The 13,193-nt window shown below is 48.2% G+C and overlaps 1 pseudogene; it reads right to left on the bottom strand.

Annotated features, from left to right (window-relative positions):
- Positions 1-1,933: 1,933 nt before the first annotated feature.
- On the bottom strand, positions 1,934-3,223 carry LOC147106360 (G protein-coupled receptor 61-like; annotated as a pseudogene).
- Positions 3,224-13,193: the final 9,970 nt, after the last annotated feature.

Here is a 13,193-nt window from a genome sequence, read left to right as displayed (position 1 = left end):
ACGAGACTCCCAAAACAAGCGTTCTACTCAACGCTCCGGCACGGCAAGAGAGCCCTAGGTGGGCAGAGGAAACGCTTCAAAGCCTCCTTGAAAAAGTGCAACATCCCCACCGACACCTGGGAATCCCTGGCCCAAGACTGCACAAAATGGAGGACAAGCATCCGGGAAAGCGCCGGACACCTCGAGTCTCTTCGCCGGAAGCCAAGCGCAAGGAGCGCACGTCAACCCAAGCACCCCACCCACCCACCCCTTCAACCACCGTCTGCCCCAGCTGTGACAGAGACTGTAGGTCCCGCATTAGACTCATCAGTCACCTGAGCAGCTGGGGAAAATTAATTAAATTTGGAATAAAAAGCTGGTATCAGTAAAAGTGACCATGAAGCTGTTGGATTGTGGTAAAAACCCAACTGCTTCCCTCATGTTCTTTTAGGGAAGGAAATCTGCTGCCCTTACCTGCCTTGGCCTACTTGTGCCTCCAGACCCCCGCCAATGTGGTTGACTCCTCTCTGCCCTCTGAAATGGCCCAGCAAGCCACTTAGTTATATTCAAGAAGGTGGCTCAGCAACAGCTTCTCGAGGGCAATTAGGGATGGGCAATAAATGCCCTGCCTTGCCAACGACATCCACATCCCGTGAATGAATTTTAAAAATCTATTTTAAGTGCATACCCGTTTCTTTATTAGTACCGTTTTATTGTGTATCTACCTGTATTGAAGAATTCCTGGTTCATTTCATTTTTTTTTGCGGAATTCGATCGACCATGTCCTTGGATTACAAGTGCAGGTACACAGTGCGCTGCACGATGTCCCCTTCCTATTAAATCTGGGTCCAGTGATTTTACACTCTGGAAAATCACAACGGTAATTGTTTTACTGCACTTACATCTTTCATAATTATAACCTGGGACAACAGAAAGTGAGCTCGATGCGGTTAAGGAACTCGGGCTTCAGCCTTGAAAGGGCCAAATAAAACCGAGAATGCGAATTCGATTAATTACTTGAGTTTATTTCGACATTTACAGAAAAGTGCAGAGTTCCTAAGTCAGTGCTGTTGGAACTGAGGCGTACAGTTGTCAGTGCTGAAAGCATAAATTCACAACACAACGATGAATCAAAAGCCGAACCGACAGTGAAAGGAATGAGGACACGGTGTAATCATTTGTGCTTTTCTGCATTCTGATACTGGACCACAATCTTTGTTCCAGACACAGATCCTGTTGCAGCAACTGTTACAACGATTACCAGGTGAGATAGACTCGTCATTGCCCGGAAAAGAGGGATTAGGAAAACACTGCCACACAACGTTCTCCCAAAAGTATGTTCCAAAGTCATCCCAAGGGCTGGCTGAAAATAATGAGGTCCCTTTGACTCCTCCCGGGCTATTTAATCGCTGTAGTACAGTGTGTGTTTTTAAATGAGATATTTAATCTCAATATGAATCATATTTATATCTGTTGCTATCTCGAAAATTACATTTTTAAAATGAGGGGTCAGTGCTCCATTGATATGAATTTGATAGGTGGGAGTAGGAAACTACTTTTAATCAAAAGATATTCCAATCTGATATTTAGTACAAGATTCACGTCAATACTTGTAAAAAAAAGTTTTAAATCTATCTTCCTGTGTCTCAGTACATTACAACAGTGACTACACATCAAAAAGTACTTCATTGACTGTAAAGAGCTTTGGGATGTCCTGAGGTCGTGAAGGGGCATCGACCTGAAACGTAAATCCTGTTTCTCTCTCCACAGATGCTGCCTGACCTGCTGAGTATTGCCAGCATTTTTCTGGTTGTATTTCAGATTTCCAACATCCGCAGGATTTTGCTTTTAGATAATTGCAAGTCCCTCCGAGTGCGGCCAGCTTTCAGTGCCTGCCAGGTGCCAATGGTAATCGGCCAGTGCCAGGACACACATAGGCTTTGGTGGACCTCCATCATCGCCTGCCTTCTGTCGATGGAAGGGTTAACGAGGGCCGCCCCCCACCTCCCGCTGAAGTCCTTCGCGCCCCCCTGGCCCCAGTGATTTTGGTGCCTGGTGTGAAGGGTGGCTGCTTGCTCCGGCTGGGAGGGCTCGGCGATCTCCTCGGGGGACCTGCCCGGGGATTCGCAGACTCTGCGCGCTGTGGTGGCCAGGGCTGGACGCCCGGCGGACAAGTCGTCCTCTGCAAGAACTGCAGGAAGTTCTCCTCCGCCGACCCCCTCGTGGCTGGAGAGCCCCAACCGGTCGTCCTCGGGTTGTGTCAAGAAGCATCTGGGCCACCTGGTGAACAGCGCGGCCCTGATCTGGCGATTGAGGCAACCGTGGAAGAAAGGGTTGAGGGTGAAGGAGGAATAGGCGAGCCAGGTGACCACTGTCTCCCAGGCAGTTGACACTGCTTTGCTGTGCATCACCGTGTGAAGGTGATAAGCAAAGTAGGGCAGCCAGCAAGCGAGGAACTGGCCTCCTATGATCAGCAGGGTGGCCTGCAGCCTTCCTTCCTCCCAATCTCCTGCCCGGGGAGTGCCTTGGGGTTCTGGCCCTTCTCACCATGCTGGTCCCAGGTCTCTGCCGAGGGGGCGCTGCCCAGGAGGGCTGGAGAGCGGCCACCTTGAAGACGCTGCAATAGACGGTGAAGATCAGCAGCGCCGGCAGCACGAAGCAGAAGAGGCTGAAGAGGATGGCGAAGGCTTTGCCCCAGTGAAGGGAGCAGCGGCGGCTGGCGTCCCCTGGGCTGGGAGGTCCAAGCCAGCAGCGGCATCAGGGAGGCGAGGGTCCCCTGGCTCCAGATCAGCAGCAGGGCGGAGGCGGCCAGGCTGAAGGTCATCTTCACCTCGTACCTCAGAGGGTGCACCATGTAGTAATAGCGCTCGACATTGATCGCCGCCCTGGTCAGGATGGAGACGCCGCTCAGACAGATGCCCAGGGACCTGTAGGTCCGGCACAGGGAGCCATCGCCGCCCAGCAGACCAGCGCTGGAGACCATGCCCAGGGGCATGAGGGTGAGGGCGGACAGCAGGTCCACCAGGCACAGGTGCAGGACGAAGAGGAACTTCCTGAGCTGCAGGGTCTTCAGGATCACGGCGATCACCGTCAGGTTGCCGGCCATGCCCAGCCCGGTGATGAGCAGCATGAGGACCAGAGCCACCGACTGGCCAAGAGTCTGCACGCCCAGCCGGTGAGACAGGGCTGGGCTGCCCTCGCTCAGGTTCAGCGGCCGCTCACTGCCCCAGCCTTGGCCGTCCATCTCCCGAGCCAGGCTCTGAGGAGATCCAGGAGGGAGCTGTGAGCATCTCTGGAGACACTCCTCCCCCTTCCCCAGCCCCTCCCTCACCTGCTTTCTCAACCCGGCATTTAATGCATTTCCCTGCCACCTAAAGAGCATTCGAGCTCTTTACCAATTGGCCCATGCCATGCATGTTCAAGAGGCAAGAGAGGGGGAAAGAACGCACCTCCCAGATCCACTTTCACGGTAACCCAGTGCAGCGAACATCAATGGGAGCGAGAAGGTCACATCGCTCCCAACAGATCCTTTCTGGATTCACCCCGAGACAAGACGCGCACGAGATTTACTTCCATATATATATATATTTTAAAAATAATTAAGGAACACCGAAGACTTTCTATTATTCCCAAATTCTCTGCAATCCTCATTGATACGAGTTCTGAGGCATTGCGAGCGTTCAATTTCTAAATGTCGATTACGAGTGTCACCTTCACAGGAGCATCGTGTGCCAGTGTATATAGGAAATAAATATATGAACGGTGAAACTTCGTCGTGATCAGTGCATTCGATAGATCCCACTGCAGATAACCCCCCCCCCCCCGAACCTCCAATAGTGTGGGGCGAGGCGAAGAAGGTATACTGATTCAGTAGCCCCTTTTGAGTTAGCAATAATTATATTCAACTGTGAACTAGCTATATAAGATGATTTAATTTAGGGTATTGTATTGTTATCAAAAATGATGTAAAGATGTTTCATGTGTGCAATTGTTCATTTGGGTTCTAATTTGGTTAGTCAGACATTAAGATGCATTTACACTGCCGCCCTTCCTGTCACTGCCGAGTGCTTGCCCACTGCCACTTAAAGTTGTACCAGTGATTTTGAGTCAGCTGCCAAGGGTATATGGAGCCCTGACACAACTTTGCAGTCCTGATGACGACGCACTGCCGTCACAGCAGCTCGCACTCGGGGATTCCCACTACACTCCGTTGATCTGAATTATGCCTCGGAAAACCCGAACTTCTCGAAGCAGAGATGGCGAGATCTTTGCACGAAGCTTAATTCGGGGTCCGCGGCCGAGCGCCTTTGCTTTCGCCGCTGACCGCAAATTCCGGGCCAATGCCTTTTTACTAGTCTTTTGTACATCACCATCGCTAAAATTCAGCCTCCCCGCTGTTTATTTCTGACCTTTTGTTTAGCAACTGCAATTGTAAACTTTTGCAATGCCATATTAGCAGTCCGACCAACTAAAAGCAAAATGGTCACAGTTAACGTCATCTTGAAATGTTTGTCACTTTGAAAATAATTAAGTTCTAACTCTTAAAAAAGGATAAATTAAGGAATACCTAATAATCAAATATATTATTGATGTATCTGATTTGTGATCTAAATGGAAAGCAAATACTGAGTGTCTGCACTCAAGATGTAGGTCCTCTGCTTTCTCCACAGAAGTGGCCTGACCTGTTGAGTGTTTCCTGCATTTTCTGTGTTTGTTTCAGATTTCCAACACTTTTCCGTTTTTTTGCTCTATTTTGTAGGCCAGAATAATTTTCGTTTATGTCAGTCTTGGCTTAGTGGTAGCACTCTCGCCTGAGTCAGAAGTAAAACAAAGAAAGACTTGCATTTATATAGCACCTTTCACAACCTCAGGACATCCCAAAGTGCTTTACAGCCATTGGAGTACTTTTGAAGTGTAGTCGCTATTGTAATGTAGGAAACGCAGCAGCCAATTTGCGCACAGCAAGGTCCCACAATGATATCACACAAACAGCAATGTGATAATGACCAGATAATCTCTTTTTAGTGATGTTGATTGAGGGATAAATATTGGCCAGGACACTGAGGAGAACTCCCCTGCTCTTCTTCGAAGTAGTGCCATGGGATCTTTTATGTTCACCTGAGAGAGCAGACTGGGCCTCGGTTGAACGCCTCATCTGAAAGACAGCACCTCTGATAATGCAGCACTCCCTGGATTATTTGTGCTCAAGTCTCCTGGAGTGGGACTTTGAACCCACAACCTTCTGACTGAGGCGAGAATGCTATCAACTGTACCACAACTGATACATACCATGGCAGTCCTCTGTCAGCCTTGGCTAAGAGGTAGCACTCACACCTCTGAGTCAGAGGTCGTGGGTTCAAGCTATATAGACGCGAGCTCATAATCCAGGCTGACACTTCAGTGTAGTACTGAGGGGGTGCTGCACAGTCTTTTGGATGAGACATTAAATCGAGGGCCAGTCTGCCCCCTCAGGTGAATGCGAAAGATCCCCTGGCACTATTCCAAGAAGAGCCGGGGAATTTTCCTGGTGTCCTGGCCAGTTTTTATCCCTCAACCAAACAACACTAAAAAAAAGATTATCTGGTCATTATCTCATTGATGTTTATGGGACCTTGCTGTGTGCAAATTGGCTGCTGCATTTCCCTATATTACAACAGTGACTACACTTCAAAAGTACTTCATTGGCTGTAAAGGGCTTTGGGACGTCCGGTGGTCATGAAAGACGCTGTAGAAATACAAGTCCTTCCCTTTGCAGATGCACTGTATTCCCCGTTTTGTCTGTAGTCTCTATACCATACTGTTTGTACTCAACTCAGTTCACCTTTGCCAGCATTGATTTATTATCAAACTTCAGATGAATAACATTTTCCTTGGTTTTGATCCTTCTTGCTTCCTTCATTGTCGCCCAGAGGTACAGGTGTTTGAGAAATGAAGCAGATTTTTAAATTATTCTTTCAACTGACAATGTAGCGATTTATGACGTTAATTATTTCTCGGAGGTCGAACTCCAAACCATTGTAAACACCTTCACCGAAGCATACGAGAGCATGGGCCTTACACTAAACATCCGTAAGACAAAGGTCCTCTACCAACCTGCCCCCGCCACACAGTGCTGCCCCCCGATTATCAAAATCCACGACAAGGCCTTGGACAACGTGGACCACTTTCCATACCTCAGGAACCTACTGTCAACAAGGGCAGATGTCGACGACGAAATCCAACACCGCCTTCAGTGTTCCAGTGCAGCCTTCGGGCGCCTGAGGAAGAGAGTGTTTGAAGACCAGGACCTCAAACCCGGCACTAAGCTCATGGTCTACAGGGCAGCAGTGATACCTGCCCTGCTGTATGCCTCAGAGACATGGACCATGTACAGCAGGCACCTCAAAGCACCGGAGAGGTACCACCAACGCTGCCTCCGCAAGATCCTGCAAATCCATTGGCAGGATAGGCGCACCAACGTCAGTGTTCTTGCTCAGGCCAACATCCCCAGCATCGAAGCTCTGACCATGCTCAATCAGCTCCGATGGACGGGTCACATTGTCCGCATACCCGATACGAGACTCCCAAAACAAGCGCTCTACTCGGAGCTCCGGCATGGCAAGAGAGCCCCAGGTGGGCAGAGGAAATGCTTCAAGGACACCCTCAAAGCCTCCTTGAAAAAGTGTAACATCCCCATCGACACCTGGGAATCCCTGGCCCAAGACCGCACAAAGTGGAGGAGAAGCATCCGGGAAGGCACCGAACACCTCGAGTCTCATCGCCGGGAGCAAGCAGAAGCCAAGCGCAGGCAGCGCAAGGAGCGCACATCAACCCAAGCACCCCACCCACCCGCCCCTTCAACCACCGTCTGCCCCACCTGTGACAGAGACTGTAGGTCCCGCATTGGACTCATCAGTCACATGCGAGCTCATTTTTAATGTGGAAGCAAGCCATCCTCGGTTCCGAGGGACTGCCTAAGAAGAAGTAATTATTTCTAATCAGCACGTGACTCCACTTCAGCGGGAGATCAACATTCTCTGCTCACCTTCTCCACCACCTGGCCAATCTTTCTCTATGTGGAGCATTACTTTAGTGGATAAATCAATACTGTAATTTAGCCTTTGGTTTTGCAACCAGTGCTGTTGCACAGTCACATTTGATAGTGGAGTTTATTTGATGAATAATACTGTTGCTTATATCTCTCATGTTGGAGTCACCAACCTTCATCCTGCTTTTCACTGCGGCACCAGTAGCCCATTGTCAAATTCCAAAGGAAATTTAGGGAACGTGAATGCCGGGCAGTAAGTTAAGTACCATGTTTAAAGAGCTTTGCTTCTCCCTGGCTGGAACTCTAATTGTCCTACCTAACTGAAAGCTCTACACATGCCTGGATGTTTATAGAGAATGAAGGAGCAAGTCCCTGAACTCTAAACACTCAAATTAAGGTCAGGCAGGTTTACAATGTACCCAGGAACTCCAAATGTACCCCTTGCGCACTTTGTGAAACACATTTGACAGTCAATTGAATTTAAACTCAGTGTGATGTTAAACCCTGGTGGTTTTGGTCTCCCTCTTCCAGGATGTCTTATTCCACTTTATTTTAGAGTCAGGTCAGTCCCTTACTCTGTACAGTATTTACACTGGAAATTTAGTGGCAATGCAAAGCAAACATCACTTTGCACCCATGTCATGCAAATACTCCCTCATTCACATTTATCTCAAACATACTCTGTTGAATGTATGTCTGTTAAGTATGTGAAGAATGGTTTTTAAATGTTTACCTCTGCTGCTCTTTAGTGTAAAATCTGCTATTAAAGCTCACTTAATAGAGATATGTAGGTGGTTTGCTTTGGTGGTTCGAATCACCCCTCCTACTTAGTTCTATACGACAGGAATTACGGCGAACAGGATTGGAACACAGACAAGCTTTTCGGACTCAACCGTACGGTGTTTAATAAGGTTTACACACACATCCGCCTCCAGTAGGTAAAATGCCTGGTGGTGTAAAACAAACAGTACATACAACAATACAACTTGGCCCATCGAACAGGCTCCTGTCTCGTATTAAGACACCTAAAATCACACTGTGTTGCTATACAGAGTATAACATAGACTTGTCCCACAAACCCCGGAACATACACTATATAATACACACAGAACCTCCCCACTAAACCCCTCTGGATTGGTTGGGACACACAACACCCCCTCACACAATACCGGTGGTCTTAAGGATGCGTGGGCTTGGACAATGCTCACCTCGATTGTCCGTTTTCTTGCTCGCTGCTTCCCTGTGTACAGCGTGTCTCCTGGTTCCGTATCGCCGATGCAGTATCCAAGTCCCAGTTTCGAGGTTCGTTCCTACAGTCGAAGAGCAAGGCGAGGCTCTTGTCACTTGTGGTGGTTTCTTCTCTCCGTCTCGGACGGAGTGCTCGGTTCTTGGTTCAGAGAATGAGGGCACGTGAAGGCGAGAGCAAGTGAGAGAGAGCGAGATTGGCCAAAGCTGCCTTCTCTTACACCCTAAAAGTTCATTAAGGTGATGTCTTTTAAATCACCCTTCTTTGTCTGGTTCCCGCCTTTTCGAGTCTGGGCCTTCCCCCAACTCTTGTATTCCAATAAACACCCAGTAATCCAAACCACAGGACATGTACAGGGCTGGGGGATGGAAGGCAATTCCTTATCTTGTCTCCCCCTCCCTGTGGTACATATTTGATGTGATTTAGTCTTACTGCTGATGTGTTTTGCCCACGGTTAAAGTGTTTTTCATTGAGGCCAGGAAGCCCATTGTTCCAGCGAAACTGGCATTATCCAATTGAAGATCCATCGAAACCCATTAAAACACGACGTCTCATTGTCCAAAGTTAAATCATCTATTCACCGTTAAATCACCTATCGAGACTCTCATTGTCCAAAGTAAATGTCTTTTCCAAAGTTAAATTGAAACTCACAGGTGTGCCTGTGCTTCTAGGTCCAACTGCACCGCGCTCCTACCACTGGGCCAAACAGGCTGCTGGTCGATCAGCAGTAACAATCATACAAAATGAAAAAATCCTTGGAGCCTGCGCTGATGCTTACAGATATCAGAACATAAATTACAAGAATGCAGTACTGTTTTTCTTTTCAATAATTGTTTTGCATTCATACACACGGTTCTGCATAGCATTGTCTCCAAATGCCAGGAGATTTAAAACTCCTTGCCTCTGAGTCAGCAGGTTGTGGGTTCAAGTCCCACTCCAGAGACTTGAGCACAAAAATCTAGGCTGACACTCAGTGCAGTCAGTGCAGTGCTGAGGGGGTGTTGCACTGTCGGAGTGCTGCACTGTCTGATATTTTCAATAAGCTATTCCCAATTTGCCCACAAATCTCTGCCAAAGACCGTATAAAGGAACATAAATATAACATACAGTTACTGGTTGCAAGTTTTCTCAAAATAACATCAAGCATAAACTTCCAACATAATGAACCTGATATGAATAATTTGGAGTGATTATGATAAATATTGTAAAATTGTACGGCTATTTTATTCCACGCAGGGAGAGATAGCGTTTGGTTTCGATGGTAGCAATGACATACCGTAGCTTTTTAAAAAGCTAAACAAAGATTTAGGTAGCAAAATAAATTTATAGTTATTAAGCTGAAAGGGTATCCATGGACATCCAGATGGCTAGCAACACAAGGTGTCCTGTATTGGTCTTCGCACCATACTGAAGGCAGATGTTTGTGATATAACCGATGCGGAAACACCGAGGCTTGGGTCAATAGCTCCTGGAAAGCTTACATACATACACACATATCCAGGTGCCTCAGTGCCTAAGCTTATTTGTTTGTAGAGAGATAAGCAGATGCTGCGGAAGCTCTGCACCGTTAACTGGTGGGACCACCATTCGATGGCGTATGTTGTGTGCCCATCCATGCTGTGTTCAGGAGGACGATAGCAATGCCCTCACACACTTTATGATATATTGTGCTGCTCGTCATGCTGGTTGGAAGGAGATCCACCGCGGTACTTTCTGTCTACCCTGGTGGGAGCTCTAACCTGCATTTAACAATTTCCTAATGACCACCTGATAACTATCCTTTTAGAAGAAGGTACATGGGAGGAAAAATTGGGTATAGCCCATTTTGGGGCGCTAATATTGTAGAGCAATCCAGTCAGTCCCATTCCCCCGCTCTTTACTCTTATACTCAAATCCTCTTGTAATAAAGGCCAACATACCATTTGTTTTCCTAATTGCTTGATGTACCTGCAGGTTAACTTTCAGTGATTCGTGTACACCATTTGCACCGCGTGTTGGGCGAGTTCACTGGCTTGTGGATTATCTCGGTAAATTATTTTTTGATTGAAACCTGAGAGCCGGGCGGGAAAATCACTTTGTCTCCCTTCATTTATCGTCAGCTTCCTGGAGCCATTTTCAGAGCTTGGGGCTTGGACCAGGGTCTGCCTCCTCCTGAGATCGGGATACTTTATTCTTTTCCGGGGAGGGCAAGCGAGTAGATTAAAAACAATTAACCGAGAGGGAGAGGTCCAAGTGGAGAGAGCGGCCCAAAAAATATGCAGAAAGGAATCCAAGCAGCACCGGGGAGAGTCTCAGCCGGAATTGGGGGTTCACTGGTGACGGAGAGCGTGACAATTGTTTGCTGTTTTTGCCGGGAATGGCAGTCTACAGGAGCGGGTGGGAACGAGCATCAGTGTCGGTGGCCTCGGGGTCCGGGTCTTCTTGCAAGCCTTTGCCCCCCCTCTCCCGGTGGTTTGTTCCGGCGGCCTTGTGGGGAGGTAGGGGTTAAGGGTGGAGTGGACGAGGTGCGAGGAGGTGGTGTGAAAGAGTGGAAAAGAGCAGTGTTGTTGGGCGGGGTTCGGGGGGTGGTGGAGCTGTGACAGTCAGTCCCTGTTCCCTTGGCCAGGGGGAAATCAGCTGGGGCGCTCACTTTCAATTCCGATGGGGTGGGTGTTGTGTGCGACGTATACGTACAGGAATTGGCTCCGTAGTGATTCCTGTCAGCTGTGGCTCAGTGGGTGGCATCCTCACCTCTGAGTCAGAAGGTTGTGGGTTCAAGTCCCACTCCAGAGACTTGAGCACAAAAATCTAGGCTGACACTTGATGTGCCTCAATGAATCCGAGACTCGACGTTAACGGAGCAAAGCAAGGCTTTTATTAACTAAGAAAGTAATACACAGTGGAGAAGTGTCTCCCATCCAAAGATCTGCTGCACTGCCTGTGAGGCAGTGCAGCCTGCTTAAGTAGTGGCCAGGTATGGGCGGAGCCCTACACACAATACAGTACTGGTGGGGAAATGAAACTGAAACTAAACTAAACACAGAGAATACAGTGCCTGAGAACACAGAGAATACAGTGCCTGATGAACGGCATATTTCATCACAACACTCCAGTGCAGCGCTGAGGGAGTGCAGCATTGTCGGAGGTGCTATTTTTCAGATGAGATGTTAAACCGAGGCCCCGTCTGCCCTATCAGGTGGACATAAAAGGTTCCATGAGAACTGGTTTAAGTGTAGCTGGCACAGACAGTGTCAGTTGTGGCTCAGTTGGTAGCACTCCCGCCTCCGAGTGCCGCACTCTGTCGGAGGTGCCGTCTTTTGGATGAGATGTTAAACCGAGGCCCCATCTACTCTCTCAGGTAGACCTAAAAGATCCCATGGCACTATTTGGAAGAAGAGCAGGGGAGTTATCCCAGGTGTCCTGGTCAATATTTATCCCTCAATCAACGTAACAAAAACAGATTATCTGGTCATTATCACATTGCTGTTTGTGGGAGCTTGCTGTGCGCAAATTGGCTGCCACGTTTCCCACATTACAACAGTGACTCTAACCATCTCCCCTTGACATTCAATGGCATTACCATCACTGAATCCCCCACTATCAATATCCTGGGGGTTACCATTGATCAGAAACTGAACTGGACCAGCCATATAAATACTGTGGCTACAAGAGCAGGCCAGAGGCTGGGAATTCTGCGGTGAGTGTCTCACCTCCTGACTCCCCAAAGCCTTTCCACCATCTACAAGGCACAAGTCAGGAGTGTGATGGAATACTCTCCACTTGCCTGGATGAATGCAGCTCCAACAACACTCAAGAAGCTCGACACCATTCAGGATAAAGTAGCCCGCTTGATTGGCACTCCATCCACCACCTTCAACATTCACTCCCTCCACCACCGGCGCACTGTGGCTGCAGTGTGTACCATCTACAAGATGCACTGCAGCAACTCGCCAAAGCTCCTTCAACAGCACCTTCCAAACCCGCGACCTCTAACACTTAGAAGGACAAGGGCAGCAGATGCATGGGAACATCACCACCTACAAGTTCCCCTCCAAGCCACACACCATCCGGACTTGGACCTGTATCGCCGATCCTTCACTGTCGCTGGGCCAAAATCCTGGAACTCCCTTCCTAACAGCATTGTGGGTGTACCTACACCATATGGACTGCAGCGGTTCAAGAAGGTGGCTCACCACCATCTTCTCAAGGGCAATTAGGGATGGGCACTAAATGCAGGCCTAGCCAGCGACGCCCACATCCCATCAATGAATAAAAAAAAACTACACTCCAAAAAAGTACTTCATTGGCTGTAAAGCGCTTTGAGATGTCCGGTGGTCGTGAAAGGCGCTATAGAAATGCAAGTCTTTCTTTCTTTTAACCCTCGTGAAGAACAGCCACTTGGATAATGAATTAGAGGGCAGCAGAGCTGGAGCCCAATACCCTTGGGAGAAGGGGGTGAGAAATCTGATCTCTGGCATCGCTTTTGTATCACTGCAATACTTTTTGTGTGCATGTATGTCAAGGAGGGAGCAATCTGGTTTATCTCCATGCGTACTGCAAATTGATGGGTCTGAGTTGTGCTATGATTCCACAGTACTGTACCGGGTTCCTATTACTAGAAGCAATTTCTTTTTATTGAGCTGCAGCAGGAGAGCTTCCCGCCAGTAATTGGTTAGTGACGGTCGAATGCGCTTCCTGTCCGGGAGCAAAGGTCAGCGAGGGGTCGGGTTGGGAAAAAAAATAGCAACTCATGATTTCTTACCAAATCTCGTGATTTTTAAGCGTTTGTCTCATGATGTTTGAAATGGTGGGGTTGGCATTACTGTCGCGTCCTGCTACAATGTTAGGCTAAAAGAGGCAGAACATGAAGATTTTAAAAACATGCAGCTGATTAAAATCGGGATTGTCGCAGACACTCCCTCACTTTCCCTTTATGTAAATCTCCTGATTCTATCTCTTCTC

Source organism: Somniosus microcephalus, chromosome 16 (genome assembly GCF_052327205.1).
Source record: "Somniosus microcephalus isolate GS21.2 chromosome 16, FLI_Smic_1.0, whole genome shotgun sequence".
NCBI lineage: Eukaryota > Metazoa > Chordata > Chondrichthyes > Squaliformes > Somniosidae > Somniosus > Somniosus microcephalus.
The sequence above is the reverse complement of the archived record's forward strand: the minus strand, read 5'-3'. Positions and strand labels throughout refer to the sequence as shown.